Genomic DNA, 18,594 nt, shown 5'->3' with positions numbered 1-18,594 from the left:
TGGTGGCAGAACCTAAGGAATAAAAAGCCCTTTGATTCTTGTGTGTGCATTGACTCTGAACCAGAAGTGTAATTTTTCTTCCTTTGTGCCTGCAGCCAGTAAAATATCAGGACAAACTCATTCCAGTGATTGTGTCACTGAGTTTCAGGAGGTTTTGATCTTATTAAAATGGAATTAGCATGTTACACTTGCATTTTTAAAAGTGTCTTCCCCAAGAAACTCCAAGTTGTTCTTCCCACAGATGGGTGATGGTGGGAAGCAGGGGATGTCTCCAATCTGTGGGGGGAATCTCTCTGGACCCCACTGTTAGTTCTCCATTCTTTCTCCCCTTAACCACGCAGACACCTTCCCACATACCTACCCATTATCAGTGTTACACAGGAACATAAGAACGGCCATACTGGGTCAGACCAAAGGTCCATCTAGCCCAGTGACCAATGCCAGGTGCCCCAGAGGGAATGAACAGAACAAATAATCACCACGTGATCTATCCCCTGTTTCCCATTCCCAGCGTCTGGTTAACAGAGGCTAGGGACACCATGCGTGCCCATCCTAGCTAATAGCCATTGATGGACCTATCCTCCATGCACTTCTCTTGTTCTTTTTTGAACCCTGTTACAGTCTTGGCCTTCAGAACATCCTCTGGCAAAGAGTTCCACAGGTTGACTGCTTTAGTGAGACCCCCTTCCCCTGTATAGGACACACACTGACCAGAGCTCATCTCTGCATGTCCCCAATGGGGAAGGAAAGACACTGAGAGGGGAGGAAGAAGACGGGCAGAAAGAGTCAAAAGGGGCTAGATGAGAATAGAGGAGATTTTCTCCCTGTTAAAATGTTCTAGATTCTCAAAGCTAAAAAGCTCCATTGTCAGTTGGATTTGAACCATCAGCCTTTTCGTTACCACCCAGAGGTGTTAACCAAAGACACAGGTAACTGCCTACTTCCCAACTTTGCCTAAGAAGCACCTGCGGTGGTGCAACTGGTTTTAGTGGCGGGGGGAACACTGCTGATGTTATGAGTTCAGGCCTCACCCAGAGCATTGGTTTTCATAAGCCATGTAGCTTCCCCCACTTGCTTGCCCAATTCACATGGAAAGTGCCATACTAGGGTGGTGAGAGTAAATTCTAAACTCTGAAATGCGCAAGTCAGCCCATAGATTGGGATAAGGGGTTTGAAGAGAAAAAGCTCTAAGGGTATAAAACCAGTCTCCAGGGGCAGGTATGGTACAACTCCTTAACAGGGAGCCATTTGTGGGAGGCGGTTTCACTTCCTCTGTTAAATGTACCGAGAGGTATTTTAAGATGAAGACAATGCCATGGCTAACAGTCGACTGGCATGTCTGGGTTAAAGAAGAAAGGGATCTAGGGTTAATAGTCTGAAGTATTTGTGTTACCAACCCTGTCATTGTCTGCCCCCGCCTTCAATTCGGAGCAAGTTTGTACTTTGCTGTGTGGCGCACACAGACTCCTGGAGAGCAATGTCAGCTGTTTCAATGGCAGAGAGCCTGGCCCTTAGGAGACTTTCTTCACTTGCTGTTTTGAAGCAACTCAATATAATAACAATGGAGCTACAACCTTCAGTTCAAAATATCAGCCCCCCAGTACAAAACCGCTATTTTAGGATTTCAACAGGAGGCTTCCAGCGCTAGGACACCTGATCAGAGAGCTCAGTGGGGAGTGTAACAACTGCTGACTTTGAGGGTCCTGGGCTAAATCCACTTGCAGGTGGAAGCCTTTTGATTTATTTGATCGATAATGAGTCAGGCGATTTTTTAATCACGGGTATTTTTAATAAATGTCACGGACACATCATGGGCAAGAAACAAAAAATGATTGCTCATGACCTGTCCATGACTTATACCATAAATACCCCTCATTGAATCTTGGGGAGCAGAGCCCAGGGAGTCCGTGGCACCAGCTGTGGGGGGGAGGGAGTCCGAAGGGCCCTTGGCACCACCTGCAGGGGGAGAAGCCCTAGGGGTCTGCGGCCACTCCAGCTGCTGGTGGTAGGGAGCCCCAGGGGGCCAGCTGCTTCTCCGGCCACCCCAGGAATGCTGGCGGGAGCCACTGAGCTGAGGCTGCTCCTGCTGCCCTCAGAACCGCTGCTCCAGAGGTCCCCAGGGCCAGGTGCATTGGCCACTGCTTGTGCAGTCTCCGGGGCCAGCTGGCCACTGCAGAAGTCACAGAGGTCACAGTAAGTCACAGAATCCGTCAAATCCCTCCCTGCTGTGACTGCAGTTACTGGAAGAGAAGAGAAAAACAGAAAGTGAAGAGAGAAGGAAAAAGAGAGACTCCCTGTCACCTCTCTCCCCTGCTGCCTCCCCCTTGTATTCTGTAACCCCATCCCACTGGGTTCCCTGTGCTGGTGCCATGGGGGTGACACTAGAGCTCTGGGCTTTGTGAGGAAGGGAGCTCTTCACTTCTCAGCATTTCACACAAATTTCTCTTTGGGCTGAAATTTCTCCTGTGGGGCCTCTAAGTCAGAGCTGTACCCCACCCCCTTTAGTGAGGGAGGAGGGGTGTAAATTGCTGAGTTGGCAGACAAGTCTCCCATGAAGGGTCATATTGTTCTGGTGACTCGTTCTGACCTGGGTCACGTGTCCTCTGACACAGGATCATGTGCAGAACATGGAAACTCTGGCTTTTCCTAAATGCTGTAGAGTGAGAGTTCTTGGGAAAGGGCAGGGGGAGGGAGCAAGAGGAGAAAGGCAGAGACATTGGAGATGAGAAATGGGGGGAGAAGAAAGAGACAGAGAACACACAGAGAGACAATAAATGATTGAAGCAGAACAAGTGTCCCAACTCTTCCTGTACAACTAACAAAACAAAAAACAAGACAACTTTCAGTTTTCCAAAATAATTCAGATTATCACACGAGTCTCTTATTCTTTAACCAATAACTTCACCTATAATTTCATTTTCACTGGTAACACTAACATATTCAATGATCACAAATTCTTGTCATATATGTTAGTTTTCTTTTAATCCCCATTGCTAACAACTGAACTTGGCTCAAGTTGTGGTTTGGCCCAACGTAGGTCTCAACCACTTCTGTAAATTCATATATCTTTGGTTCTTCTGCCATGTGTGTTGGTGGAAGGGGTCTCCTATGTGGGAATGTTTGCATTATGAGGAAAAATACCTCTCTTTTTTCACTTTTTAGGAGGAGGTAGAGGAGAAGTGATGTAAATGAATAAAACACAAGAGAAAACTATCTGGTTTACACTAAAGACATTGATTACTGACCTTGGCACAAAAAGTGGGAGTGTGCTAATAAAGTCTGCAAATGATACAAAGCTGGGAGGTATTGCCAATTCAGAGAAGGATCGGGATATTATACAGGAGGATCTGGATGACCTTGTAAACTGGAGTAATAGTAATAGGATGAAATTTAATAGTAAGAAGTGTAAGGTTATGCATTTAGGGATTAATAACAAGAATTTTAGTTATAAGTTGGGGACGCATCATTTAGAAGTAACGGAAGAGGAGAAGGACCTTGGAGTATTGGTTGATCATAGGATGACTATGAGCTGCCAATGTGATATGGCTGTGAAAAAAGCTAATGCGGTTTTGGGATGCATCAGGAGAGGCATTTCCAGTAGGAATAAGGAGGTTTTAGTACCATTATACAAGGCACTGGTGAGACCTCACCTAGAATACTGGGTGCAGTTCTGGTCTCCCATGGTTAAAAAGGATGAATTCAAACTGGAGCACGTACAGAGAAGGGCTACTAGGATGATCCGAGGAATGGAAAACTTGTCTTATGAAAGGAGACTTAAGGAGCTTGGCTCGTTTAGCCTAACTAAAAGAAGGTTGAGGGGAGATATGATTGCTCTCTATAAATATATCAGAGGGAATAATATAGGAGAGGGAGAGGAATTATTTCAGCTCAGCACCAATGTGGACACAAGAACAAATGGGTATAAACTGGCCACCAGGAAGTTTAGACTTGAAATCAGACAAAGGTTTTTAACCATCAAAGGAGTGAAGTTTTGGAATAGCCTTCCAAGGGAAGCAGTGGGGGCAAAAGATCTATCTGGTTTTAAGATTCTACTCGATAAGTTTATGGAGGAGATGGTATGATGGGATAATGGGATTTTGGTAAGTAATTGATCTTTAAATATTCAGGGTAAATAGGCCAAATCCCCTGAGATGGGATATTAGATGGATGGGATCTGAGTTACTATAGAAAATTCTTTCCTGGGTATCTGGCTGGTGAATCTTGCCCATATGCTCAGGGTTTAGCTGATTGCCATATTTGGGGTTGGGAAGGAATTTTCCTCCAGGGCAGATTGGAGAGGCCCTGGAGGTTTTTCGCCTTCCTCTGTAGCTTGGGGCATGGTTGACTTGAGGGAGGCTTCTCTGCTCCTTGAAGTCTTTGAACCATGATTTAAGGACTTCAATAACTCAGACATGGGTGAGGTTTTTCATAGGAGTGGGTGTGGTGAGATTCTGTGGCCTGCGCTGTGCAGGAGGTCGGACTAGATGATCAGAATGGTCCCTTCTGACCTTATTATCTATGAATCTATGAATCCTCCCTCACACTGTGTCCCTGAGGTCTCAGGCAAATTCTCAGCTCCCAAAGCTTCTGCCACTCACAACTTAACCCTAACCCTGGCTGCTGCTCCTCTCTAGAGAGTGTGAAAGGAGTTGAGGCAGTGCAGGAGCCTTCCCTGGGGCCTGAGGCTTTGAGAGAGACAGATTGTCTGAGACATCCGAGTGTTGCGAACCATGCGCCCACCGCCTAAATCAGGGGACTGTTTCAGCCCTGAGTCTAAGCTGCCAGGATCCCCCCCACGGAGCAGGGTGCCCCAGATTACAGCCGGAAAAGAGGCATGTGAAACTAACTTCTGTTCTCCCTGCATCACAGCTGGGAGTGGAATAAGCCTCCTGTTGCCTTAGGGTATGTGGGTATCATGCCATAGCACCGTGCAGCCATTAATGGCATCAGCAGTTCTACCAGAACCACTGTGCCAGGCACAAAACCCCACAAGAGCTATACTGGGCTATTTACACCATCACTGCAGATGTGCAGCATGTCCAATTGCAGCTGGGAAACCAGGGTTTGCTACCAGGCAGCTCAGGGTGTCTCTATTCTCTGTCCAGCCCATGGTGCTATTTATACCGCTAAATGCTGCACTGGTGGACAAGTGAAATCAATCCCAAAGTCCCTTTCCTCAGCCCTGGAAATTCATTTAAACTTATGTTTGGCCTCAGAGAATTAAACAAATGTGTCTGTGAAAAGAGCGGAGTCGAGTTCAATCCTTTGTCACCATCAATGTGTTGCTGGCGCAGAATGCCCAAGGCAGGCAACAGCTGGATTCATTACCCGGTGTGCATCGCCCAATAATCACAACGGGGTGGAGAAGTAGAAAAGTTTATTTGAAGCTTCAAGCGGTACAGGGAGACAACAATCTCAAATCCTGCACACCAGTGCAAGCAGTTACACATATTTTATACATTCATTCTTTAGCATGCTTATCCAATAGCAAGCTGCCCTAAGTATTCATATAGCCAATCCGGTATACCGGCCAGTTCCCCTTTTTCTTCTTATCATCTATTTCCCCATATATGGAGTTGTTTGTTCAGCACTATCTAACATTCCTGTCCTGCTTGACCTAATCTTGCTCCAGCCAGTCTGCGCCTGCAATACACTGTTGCAAACTTCTCAGCATGACCGCTGTGAGTATCTCCAGGCAGAAAAGGGAAGAGGGGGGCCATCTGGGCCTAGAGCGAGGCGGCTTCATCGACACTCATGGTCTTCCATCCCCTTGAGTTACCTAGTGGCCATGCCCGGTGTCCCCAACAACTCCCTCCTTTGAGAATACTCAACAGCCTTGTCTCTGAGTTTTCTCACTTGGGCTCTTATCTTTTTATAAGGGGACTTTGCATAAGCACTTTGTGGTAGCCTTGAAGGGAATGCATTACCATGTTTTTTACAAGGGCTCTGACACATGATATTGCACAACATAACACCATCAGTACAATTAAGACAGGAAGAAAACTTTTCAACAACAGACTGAACAAACTACCAAGCCAAGATGACAAACCCCAGCCTGAAAACAAGGTTTGCAACCAATCACTCTCGGGGGCAGTGTAAGCAGCCTGCGCTCCGGCTCGGGCATGGGCCTCAGCTTGTACCACTTTATCATAAATCTCATAACTGCTGTCATTTACATATCCACAACATCGGGACCCGACAAGGGCACAAACACCCCCTTGGGATGCCAAAAGGTAGTCCAAGGCCAGCCTGTTTTGAAGGGAATACGTTCTGAGCTGCTGTACCTCCTTATTTAATGTTACTACTGCTGACCCTAGATCACGAATCGAGTCCTCTAATTCTAAGGCGACTTTTTCAAGCACCCTTTGAAGCTTTACAATATAGCGGCCTATGCATGCTATGGCTGGCCCGGTAACCAGTGGCACAATTCCCAGTATGGAGCACCCTGTAAGCTTTTCAGTTGTGAGGGGATTCTTAGCATTGCCCTCCAAGGCCGCATTGAGTCACCGCAGGGTCTCTTCTCGTGACTCAACAGAGGTATCTCAGGTATTCCTAATCTTTCCTTTGGGCAGTGTGGTGGTTATTGAAAGATGAGGAACTCCATGAGCTATATAACAGCTACCTGTCCAATTGGCTGGCAATACCTTGTAAGCCTTTCGGCCACATACAAAATAGTGGCCCTGTAGGGCCCAGTAAGGACTGTTCCTTAGAGGGATTCCTGGGATATTTAAGGCCGCTTTTCCAAACAATTCATATGCCCCCAGGCGGGCTTCCCATCCTCCCGAGTGGGTACAAGGGGGGGAGTATTCCTAATTGTGCCGTTCAAATTGCATTCACCATAAGGACTGCTGCAAACCCACCATTGGCCTGCTATAGTGGAAATATTAACTGAATGGCAATTTATATTTCCTAACCCTCCTTTTGTGGAAGGATCATTCGTACGAGTTTCCCCAAAAGGGGAGGAACCATTACATCCACACTATTGACCTCCCCTCTCGGTTTTTATCCAATATCCATTGGCCCACTGTGTAATAACACAGGAGCTCCTTCCCACAGGACGCCTATAGTGATCAGATTGGTTTCGGGTAAAACAAAACACTCCCTCAGTGAGCCCTGCAACTGAATACTCCTGATCCTGGTAGGTAGCTTGCTGCAAAGAGATCTCATCCCAGAACGGTGAGTCCGTTCGGTTTCTACTTTCCTGCTCTTTGGTGGCGGCTAATTCTGCTAGGGTTAAGGGCAGCATGACAAGGGGCACTTCTGTTCTGGGGGAAAGTGGAGTCGGAGCACACACCCAGCAATCAGTTTGGTTTGTTAAAGTAGCAACATGGTGCACAAGTAAAACAAAGGAATTATGTTGCCGATATGCACAGTTTAGAAATAACAGCATAGAAAATAACAGGGTTACACGATTAATTATTACCGGGGTCCTCCGGGTCCAGAGTTTCCAGTTTTTGAGTGGGCCCATTTTGGCGTTAAGGTGCCCGCTGTTTGTGTCTCTTAAATAGTAACTTTAGCCCGAGATCGTCACTAGATGAGGGGTCAACTGGGTGGATGGTCCACTGCTCTGCTGATGAAGGGGTGGGTACTGCCTTCAGATGCGAGTGATGGATCCAGTTCTTGTGTCCCTCGACCTTTGCCGCCGTATGGGAGATCAGCAGGACGATGTAGGGTCCTTTCCACTTTTCCTGGAGAGGCTCGTCTTTCCAGGTGTGAGCAAGCACAGAGTTGCCGGGCTGTAAGGAGTGGACGGGAGAGTCCAAGGGAAGAGGCTGGGAGTCTTTAGTATACCTGTGAAGAGACAAGAGAACAGTAGACAGGGAACACATATACTGAGACAAAAAACCATTACCCAGCTCCCACTCCCCTGACAGAACCGGTGTGCCATTCATAGGCCATACCCTCCCAAACATAATTTCAAAGGGACTAAGTCCTAATCTTCCCTTTGGGAGAGCGCGGATGCGGAGCAGGACAAGGGGTAAGGCATCAGGCCATCGCAGGGAGGCTTCTTGGCACACTTTTGAAAGATGTCATTTAAGGGTCTGATTGGTACGCTCTACTATGCCGCTGGCTTGCGGTCTCCAGGGCGTATGGAGTTTCCAGGGGATCTGCAAGTCATTCGAGATGCTTTGGATGATCTTTGATGTGAAATGTGTCCCTTTGTCAGATTCCATCCACTGGGGAAGTCCGAAGCGAGGAATGATCTCCTTAACAAACTTAAGGGCCACCATCCTAGCAGTGCAATTGCGGCATGGGAAGGCTTCTGGCCATCCGCTGAATCGATCCACTAAGACAAGGAGATATTTGTACCCTTGGGTCCAAGGAAACTCAGTAAAATCTATTTCCCCCCCCGTCCGGGGCCTGGAGTGGGTTCCAGAGCAGCGGGTGGCCCTGGATGTCCTGGTCGGGGGTTATTCTTTTGGCAAACTAAGCAGTCCGCCTGTACCTGGGTAGCCAGGGGTCGGAGTCCAGAAGTTATAAAGTATTTTCCCATCAGTTGGATAAGTGCTTCCCTGCCAGCATGAGAGGTTTGATGTAATTTCTGTAACACTGGCCGGATCAGGCCTTCGGTAGAAGGACCTTCCCTTCCGGGGAATGGAGCCATCCCTCCTTTTCCTGGAGACCGAGTTTGTCGATTAGCTGTCTCTCCTCTCCAGAGTACTGGGGGGTCGGAAGCTCCCCCATGGATGGGATAAGGGCATGCATATAGGCATTCTCAGTCTGAGGGGATATCAGGGTGGCAGCATGCTTAGCCTCTCTATCTGCCCGGGCATTACCCCGGCCACATCTTGATCTTCCCTTTGATGGGTACCACCGCCACTTCCGAGGGGAGCTGTACGGCTTCTAGGAGCCAGAGGATTTGGGGCCCGTACTTGTCTGGGGAGCCTTGAGCTGTCAGCATTCCCCTTTGCTTCCATAAGCCAGCATGAGCATGTAGCACTCCAAAGGCATATTTTGAATCGGTAAAAACATTGACCCGCTTTCCTTTTGACAGTTCAAGCGCACGGGTCAGGGCGACCAGTTCAGCCAGCTGGGCAGAGGTCCCAGTGGGTAAACCCTTGGCTTCCACAGTGTCATGGAGGGTTACGACAGCATAGCCCGCCCTCCATCTATCTCAGTGCTGCTACCATCAGTATACCACTCATGATCTGCATTTAGGAGGGGTATATCTTTTAAGTCCGGAAAGCTAGGGTATTGGGCATCTATGATCTCTAAACAATCATGTTTCTGTTCCTCAGTCTCCGGTAAGAGGGTGGCGGGGTTAAGGGAGGGGCAAGTCTGTAAGGTAACTTCAGAGTTCTCTAGAAGTTTAGCCTGGTACTTAGCCATCCGAGCCTGCGTGAGCCAAAGGCCTCCCTTTGCATCCAATAAGGCTTGGACCATATGAGGGGTATATATCTTCATTGTCCCTCCCAAAGTTAGTTTCTCAGCTTCAGCCAGCGTCAGGGCTGTGGCTGCAACTGCCCACAGGCACGCTGGCCATCCCTTTGCCACTTGGTCCAGCTGCTTAGAGAAATAGGCCACGGGACGTTTCCATGCTCCCAACAACTGTGTGAGCATTCCTAGGGCCACCCCCTTTTGTTCACGTATATACAGCTGAAATGGCTTAGTGAGATCCGGGAGGCCCAGAGCTGGAGCTTCCATCAGCTTCCTTTTCAAGATTTTAAATGCCCTGTCGGCCTCTGGGGTCCAATAGAAGGGGTCATGATCTGCTCCTTTTACACAATCATACAGGGGTCTAGCCCACAGTCCAAATTCCGGGATCCATATCCGACAGAACCCCGCCATGTCCAGGAAGGCTCATAGGCATTTACAATTAATGGGAATGGGAACTTGGCAGACAGCCTCCTTCCTTTCATTGGAAAGCTGACGCTCCCCCGCCTTATGTGAAACCCCAGGAATTGTACCATCGGGAGGACAATTTGAGCCTTGCTTCTCGATACCCAATATCTTCGGAGGCCAATAAAATTCAGGAGACCCACAGTGGCTTTGAGGCATGGGGTTAGGCCCACTGTAGCAATTAACAAATCATCTACATATTGAAGAAGAAGAGCCCCCTCCTCGTTGTTCCACTCTTTCAGATCCCTGGCCAAAGCCTGGCCAAAAAGGGTGGGGGAATTTTTAAATCCCTGGGCCAATACTGTCCAGCATAGTTGCTTTTTAACCCTTTTTGTGTCCTCCCACTCGAAAGAAAAGATTTCTTGGCACGAGGTATCTACGGGAATAGTGAAGAACGCATCTTTCAAATCGAGGACTGAAAAATGGGTATACTGGCCTCCTACAGAAGCCAGGAAGGTATATGGATTCGGAACCAGGGGGTGCAGAGTTTTAACCCATTCATTAACTGCCCTCAGATCCTGTACCAAGCGATACGTGCCATCAGGTTTTCGTACGGGCAGGATGGGAGTGTTCCAGGCTGACTGGCATTCCCAGAGGATTCCATATGTTAGGAACCGATCTACAGTGTCCTGTAAACCTTCTCTGGCTTCCCTCGCAATTGGATACTGTTTAACTCGCACCGGGCCTTTTCCTGGCAGGAGCTGAACCTTAACAGGGGCTTGATGGGTAGCTTTTCCTGGGACCCCCGCTGCCCACACTAGAGGGTACACCCGGTCTTCCCACAGGCTCCATTCTGGGGCTTGCATAGCTGAGGGCTCAACTGTAAGGGTCATGATCCATGCATTCTCGGGGGGTAGGGTAAGGGTTATTATGTCTTGAGTAAACTGCAAGGTGGCGGCTAGGCGACAAAGCAGATCCTGTCCCAGCAGAGGCGTCGGGCACTCGGGGAGATAGACCACTTTGTGAGATATAGTCCTGTTTCCCAAAGCGCATCCGCTGGGGAATACACTGGGCACTTAGTGCCTCTGCCTGTGGCACCCACCACGGTAAGGGAGTCTGCTACCGGCAACTGAAGGGGTCGATTCACGGCAGTTCGTGCTGCTCCAGAGTCCACTAAAAAGTCTATTTCCGAACTTCCCACCCACATCTTTACTCGGGGTTCCGGGGGTAGGGCGGTCTGTCCCCCCGACACCCCTATTCCTGTTCCTCCATTGCCATCATGGGACGCCCCCCTTTCCATTCCTCTCTGGGCACTCATTCTTCCAGTGTCCCTCTTGACTACACAAGGCACACTGGTTGTGACCCAGTTGTCTCTCCTGCGAGCCCAGACGTCTGCGTCCACGGCCCCTTCCTCCCCGGCCACTTCCCGTAGTGCCGGCCTGTACCGCCGCTACTATCATTCTAACTTGCTTTTTCTCCTTTTCTGCCTCCCTTAGACTATAAGCTCAGTTTGCAGTCCCTAAGATTTAGAATCATAGAATCATAGAATATCAGGGTTGGAAGGGACCCCAGAAGGTCATCTAGTACAACCCCCTGCTCAAAGCAGGACCAAGTCCCAGTTAAATCATCCCAGCCAGGGCTTTGTCAAGCCTGACCTTAAAAACCTCTAAGGAAGGAGATTCTACCACCTCCCTAGGTAACGCATTCCAGTGTTTCACCACCCTCTTAGTGAAAAAGTTTTTCCTAATATCCAATCTAAACCTCCCCCATTGCAACTTGAGACCATTACTCCTCGTTCTGTCATCTGCTACCATTGAGAACAGTCTAGAGCCATCCTCTTTGAAACCCCCTTTCAGGTAGTTGAAAGCAGCTATCAAATCCCCCCTCATTCTTCTCTTCTGCAGACTAAACAATCCCAGCTCCCTCAGTCTCTCCTCATAAGTCATGTGCTCTAGACCCCTAATCATTTTCGTTGCCCTTCGTTGTACTCTTTCCAATTTATCCACATCCTTCCTGTAGTGTGGGGCCCAAAACTGGATACAGTACTCCAGATGAGGCCTCACCAGTGTCGAATAGAGGGGAACGATCACGTCCCTTGATCTGCTCGCTATGCCCCTACTTATACATCCCAAAATGCCATTGGCCTTCTTGGCAACAAGGGCACACTGCTGACTCATATCCAGCTTCTCGTCCACTGTCACCCCTAGGTCCTTTTCCGCAGAACTGCTGCCGAGCCATTCGGTCCCTAGTCTGTAGCGGTGCATTGGATTCTTCCATCCTAAGTGCAGGACCCTGCACTTATCCTTATTGAACCTCATTAGATTTCTTTTGGCCCAATCCTCCAATTTGTCTAGGTCCTTCTGTATCCTATCCCTCCCCTCCAGCGTATCTACCACTCCTCCCAGTTTAGTATCATCCGCAAATTTGCTGAGAGTGCAATCCACACCATCCTCCAGATCATTTATGAAGATATTGAACAAAACGGGCCCCAGGACCGACCCCTGGGGCACTCCACTTGACACCGGCTGCCAACTAGACATGGAGCCATTGATCACTACCCGTTGAGCCCGACAATCTAGCCAGCTTTCTACCCACCTTATAGTGCATTCATCCAGCCCATACTTCCTTAACTTGCTGACAAGAATGTTGTGGGAGACCGTGTCAAAAGCTTTGCTAAAGTCAAGAAACAATACATCCACTGCTTTCCCTTCATCCACAGAACCAGTAATCTCATCATAAAAGGCGATTAGATTAGTCAGGCATGACCTTCCCTTGGTGAATCCATGCTGACTGTTCCTGATCACTTTCCTCTCCTCTAAGTGCTTCAGGATTGATTCTTTGAGGACCTGCTCCATGATTTTTCCAGGGACTGAGGTGAGACTGACTGGCCTGTAGTTCCCAGGATCCTCCTTCTTCCCTTTTTTAAAGATGGGCACTACATTAGCCTTTTTCCAGTCATCCGGGACTTCCCCCGTTCGCCACGAGTTTTCAAAGATAATGGCCAAGGGCTCTGCAATCACAGCCGCCAATTCCTTCAGCACTCTCGGATGCAATTCGTCCGGCCCCATGGACTTGTGCACGTCCAGCTTTTCTAAATAGTCCCTAACCACCTCTATCTCTACAGAGGGCTGGCCATCTCTTCCCCATTTTGTGTTGCCCAGCACAGCAGTCTGGGAGCTGACCTTGTTAGTGAAAACAGAGGCAAAAAAAGCATTGAGTACATTAGCTTTTTCCACATCCTCTGTCACTAGCTTGCCTCCCTCATTCAGTAAGGGGCCCACACTTTCCTTGGCTTTCTTCTTGTTGCCAACATACCTGAAGAAACCCTTCTTGTTACTCTTGACATCTCTTGCTAGCTGCAGCTCCAGGTGCGATTTGGCCCTCCTGATATCTTTCCTACATGCCCGAGCAATATTTTTATACTCTTCCCTGGTCATATGTCCAACCTTCCACTTCTTGTAAGCTTCTTTTTTATGTTTAAGATCCGCTAGGATTTCACCATTAAGCCAAGCTGGTCGCCTGCCATATTTACTATTCTTTCGACTCATCGGGATGGTTTGTCCCTGTAACCTCAACAGGGATTCCTTGAAATACAGCCAGCTCTCCTGGACTCCCTTCCCTTTCATGTTAGTCCCCCAGGGGATCCTGGCCATCTGTTCCCTGAGGGAGCATTTGTGGCATGGTCATGCCCATTAGACCCTCTTTTTTCTGTAACTTTCTCTTAATATCAGGGGCTGCTCTGCTCGTGAAAATTCCCTTAATGATTGCTTAGTTTCCTGATCATTGGGGTCTGCATTGGTGTTCTGTCGAATCGCGTCCTGAATACGCTGTAGGAAGGCCCCTGGGCTTTCCTTTAGATCCTGCGTTACCTCATACAGTTTTGCCCAATTATTATGTCGCACAGCCGAGTGACGGAGTCCATGCAAAAGCAACTGCTTATAGGTGGTAAGCCGGGTCATATCCGCAGGATCATTTGGGTTCCACCTGGGGTCTACTCGGGGGACCTGCTCATCCGGGTCAGGGACATTATTACGATCCTGGTCATACCGTCTCTGTGCCTCCTCCCTTGCCTTGGACACGACCTGTTGTCGTTCGACCTCAGACAATAAGGTGCGCAGGAAGACGTTGCAATTGTCCCAGTCCAGCTTATAGCTGCTAAGGCAGCCCTCAAAAACTGAAATAAACCTACTCGGGTTGGTGGAAAACTCCCCTGCCTGTACTTTGAAAGCAGACAAATCCATAGGGTTAAAGGGCACATGGGTATAGACCTGCATAGTCGTGGCCAGACATCCTTCCGCACCAGTACGGGAGATCTTAGTTTCGGTAAGTAAAGGATATAAGCCCACTGTAGGGGCCCTATCAGGCGGAGGTATGGGGGCCGAAGGGGACACCGGACCTGCCATCACAGTTGGGGTGCGGGTCTGGGGACTAACATTATTCACTACCGAACCAGTCGGAGTCAAATTACATCGTTGTAAGACATCTGTTCGATTACATCAAGCCAAAAACAAGTGCGCATACAGATGTTCATTCCATTTCCCCGTTCACTGACAGAACAAAAGCAACTGGAGGATCGTATTGTAATTAATTGACCCTCCTGGTGGCCACCACTCCTGGCCCTCTAGTTGATATTGAGGCCAGTCAACTGTACAGTAATGTTTTAATTTATCCTTAGTCATTGGATCCGATCCAAATACCTTCCAATTTACTAGGATACTCTCTAGGGGCGTACACTGTGCCCTCCCTCCCGAGCTCTGTCCCTGTCCCATGCCTACAGGGTAACTCTGGGTGTCCCCAGGTTCAAAACAGAGCAGACAATCCGGATTTCAAAAGGTTCCTACCTTATCCGAAGGATCAGTTCCCCACCGTCGCCCGTGGCGCTTCTTCACTTATCAGGCACATTGCACCATTGTGCCCTATGGGGCCGGTTGGGCTATGCCCCTCCAAGGCCCCCGGGAATCACACCGCTGTGCACTGGGCGTCAGTCAGAGTCCTCACCCACCGGTCCCCACAAGGGATCCGGGCAAGGCTTGTGTTGAAGCCTCGAGCCCCAAGTTGGGCGCCAAAAACTGTTGCCGGCACAGAGTGCATGAGGCAAGCAACAGCTGGATTCGTTGCTCGGTGTGCGTTGCCCAATAATCACAACGGGGTGGAGAAGTAGAAAAGTTTATTTGAAGCTTCAAGTGGTACAGGGAGACAGCAATCTCAAATCCTGCACACCAGTGCAAGCAATTACACATATTTTTATACATTCATTCTTTAGCATACTTATCCAATAGCAAGCTGCCCTGACTATCCATATAGCCAATCCGGTATACCAGCCAGTTCCCCTTTTTCCTCTTATCATCTATTCCACCATATATGGAGTTGTTTGTTCAGCATTATCTAACATTCCTGTTCTGCTTGGCCTAATCTTGCTTCAACCAGTCTGTGCCTGCAATAAACTGTTGCAAACTCCTCAGCGTGACTGCTGTGAGTATCTCCGGGCAGAAAAGGGAATGGGGGGGCCATCTGGGCCTAGAGCGAGGGGGCTTCATCGACACTCGTGGTCTTCCATCCCCTTGAGTTACCTAGTGGCCATGCCCGGTATCCCCAACACATCTGTTCAGGAATGAGGCATAAAGCAGAAATGGAGGGAGGGTCTCTAAATTTAAATCAGTTTTAGAGAGAAATGTGTTCAAACACAGTGAGGAAGAAATAACAAGTGATCCCCAGCTCCTCCCCCCAAGCCTTAGGTGGGGATTAGCTGCCAACAGCTGCAGCTGCTGCTCTGAGGGGAGTTGCATAAGCTATCTGCGTGGATGCAGCCCACCAGCTGGTTCTCCTGGAGCAGAAGGTGGCTTGCTGGGCAGGGATGCCTCACTGGCTGGGGTCTGGAATATGAACAGGGGTCTAAGGAACCTGCCTCCAGTGGGGGTCGAGGATCCTGAGGCAGTGGAATCTCAGCATCACAGTCATCAAGAGTCAAAGCTGCTTGGGGGTGAGCATGGGGGGCAATGGCCCTAGTGGATTTTTTGTGCATCCCTTTCACTACTTGCCCACAACAACCTGGCAGCCTGCAGCTTTCTCTTTGAACTATGATCATGTGCTCTGTGGGAAGGGGCTTCTAGGTATTGGCATTTCCAGCTGCATTAAAGAGTCATAAAGGAGAAGGAAATGTTAATGCCTTAGAAAAGTCTGTGTGTGTGCATTAGATGGGTGGGACGGTGTCTAGAAAGCACTCTGCTATAGTCTCTTTTCTCTGATTTCCTTTATAAAACCTGAAGCAGGGAGCAAAAACAGCTGCTTTCTCTGAGGCCTGAATTCAGGATCTTCAGATTATGAGACTGACATGCTGCCAACTGTGCTAAGAAGGCTTGGAAAAGCTTTAGGCTCAGTGCATACAGGACCCTCCTACAGCAGTGACTCGGGAAGGGAAGGAGCCAAGGGGTGTGCTGGAAGAAGCAGGGAGATCTAGTGCCCAGAGACCTGTCCTGGCAGCTTTCTCAGCAGCAAATAAATCAATTCTCCCTGCCAGTGAACAATCGACCTGGAGCTAATGGTAGTACGGGGAGGGGAGGCGGAGTTCCCCAAGCTATACACCAACCTCCCAATTTAGAGTTTACTCACATTACCCAGGTATGGTACTTTCCCTGTGAATTGGGCAAAGCAAGTTGGGGAAGCTACAAGGGCAATAGAAACCGGTGCTCCAGGTAAGGCTCAAACTCATAACCCCAGCAGCATTCCCATTTGCACTAACCAGTTGCACCACTGCAGGTGCTCTTAGACAAATTTAGGAAGTAGGCAGTAATCAGTTTCTGTGGTTCACACCTTTGCCTGGTAGTTGAAAGGCTGCTGGTTCAAACCTAACTCAAGATGTTTCAGCAATGAGTCTCCAGTACATTTCAACAGAAGAAAATATCTTCTATTCTATTCTCTCCCCCCCCCCGCCCCCAGTCTCTTTCCTTCCCCATTGGAGCCATGCAGAGAGGAGCCCCAGTCAGTCTCTGTCACAGAGAATCTGAATCCCATAAAGGGAGAAAGGGGTCACTCTAAAACAATTGATAATGGGGAGAGGAGGGGTGTGTGAGGTTAGGGGGAGAAAGGATGGAGAACTAACAATGGAGCCCAGAGAGATTCCTCCACAGATCGGGGAGATCCCCTGCTGCCCTCCATCAGCCAGCTGTGGGAAGAACAACTTGGGATTGCTTGGAGAAGCCATTTTTGAAAACACAAGTGTAACATGCTAATTACATTTTAATAAGACCAAAGCCTCCTCAAACACAGTGTCACAATCACTGGAATGACTTTGTCCTGATATTTTACCAGATCCAGACAGAAAGCAAGTCAAATGTCAGTTCCCGTTCAGAGTCAATGGGGCACAAGAGGGCTAAGACACGCCACTCCCAGAAGCAGCTGGCACATCCCTGTGGCCCCTGAGGCAGGAGGGTCTCCTCACGCTGCCCCCGCCCCGAGCGCCAACTCTGCCAATTGTGGCAATGGGAGCTGTGGGGGTGGAGTCTGCAGGCAGCGGTGCGCAGAGACGCTCCTGGCCCTCCCACTTAGGGGCTGCTTTCGGGAGATGCCCGAGGTAAACACTGCATCCCTCACCCTCTCCTGCACCCGCAAGCCCCTACCCCAACACAAATCCCACACCCTCACCCAAACTCCCTCCAAGAGCCTGCCCCTCCACCTCCTCCTGCACCACAACCCCCTGCCTGAGCCCAGACCCCACACCCAAACTCTCCCCCAGAGCCCAACCCCTCTCCCTCCCACACCCAAAACTCCCTCCCAGAGCCTTAGGCAGGTGCGGGGGGGGGGGGGGGAACGACCAAAAATTATACAAATCTGCTGCCCCGGGGGGGGGTGGACTCTGGGTAATAAACTCACACAGGTCAGGCTTCTGACTAGGGCAAAATGGTATAATCCAGGGGTGCAAGGCTGCAGAGCTGGGGAGAATTCTCTGGAGGCTCTCTATCATTAGTATTATGAGTGGCTGGGAGAAGCATTCATGTAACTCAGTTGGGTGTGTCCCTACTGTGGATGTCTGTGTAAATGCAATATCTGCCAGAGATTTGCAGCTTGTCACTGCATCACAGTGTGAGAGGGAGTCCAGGCGGTCGGACCCTTCTGTCACCAGCTGTGGTCATACAGTGCTTCTTGCTCTGCGTTGTGGCTTCAAGAGCCATGGATGCAAGTTGAGTTATGGCAACCTTTTCCTTATCTCCACATTTTTTAGTGCCTCCTTCCGATGCTTGTCAGAAAAAACGACCGGTTTCTCTTGCAAGCATTTGCATTGCTAGGCAAAGGCACTCGTCTCTGTTTCCTCAAAAGACTGACCAAAAGGTGGGAAGAGCAGACACATTTGGGAAGGCAACACTGGGTGCTGTATCCCTAACCTCCACTTTACCTGGCAGGTGCCCTGGCCAACTGAGCCACGGTGCTGCTGTCTGGGACTTTTCTCCCAACTGCTCTGTTTTTCATCAATGACGATCAAAAAGAAGGTGACAGGAGAGTAACTCTCCATTTTCTGCAAGACCTGCAAAGATTCCCTATCAGGATCTCTGTGCGCAGACATCCCCTGTGAATCACAAGGACATGTGGAACAGGCTCTCACGTTGCAGCAATTGCAGTCGAAGCAACCGCCTTGCCAACACCAGTCCCGGCAGCCTTTTCATCAGCTCCAGGCTTATGATTTGATTCTTTCCAACACTTCTGTCTAAAGAAGCCTTTGTCTTAGCAAGCTATTACTTGGATTGCAAAGGGAGGTCTCTTCTGTTTCCTAGAAAGGCATAGGAAAACATGAGCAGAGGAGATCAAAACCCATAAGGGGAC

General features: G+C 49.2%; 2 protein-coding genes and 1 pseudogene across 4 annotated transcripts in view; 1 reads left to right on the top strand and 2 right to left on the bottom strand.

Annotated features, from left to right (window-relative positions):
- LOC119849428 (zinc finger protein OZF-like) overlaps positions 1-18,594 on the bottom strand; it is a 776,365-nt gene that overhangs the window by 158,765 nt on the left and 599,006 nt on the right. The window lies entirely within an intron of this gene.
- Positions 1-18,594, top strand: part of LOC119849371 — a 1,398,949-nt pseudogene that overhangs the window by 812,446 nt on the left and 567,909 nt on the right.
- The window catches only part of LOC119849376 (zinc finger protein 420-like), a 3,142,523-nt gene that overhangs the window by 2,761,257 nt on the left and 362,672 nt on the right, over positions 1-18,594 (bottom strand). The gene's annotated exons all lie outside the window — the stretch shown is intronic.

This window comes from Dermochelys coriacea, chromosome 28 (genome assembly GCF_009764565.3).
Source record: "Dermochelys coriacea isolate rDerCor1 chromosome 28, rDerCor1.pri.v4, whole genome shotgun sequence".
In the NCBI taxonomy this organism is placed as follows: Eukaryota; Metazoa; Chordata; order Testudines; family Dermochelyidae; genus Dermochelys; species Dermochelys coriacea.
This window is presented reverse-complemented; position numbering and strand designations above follow the sequence as displayed.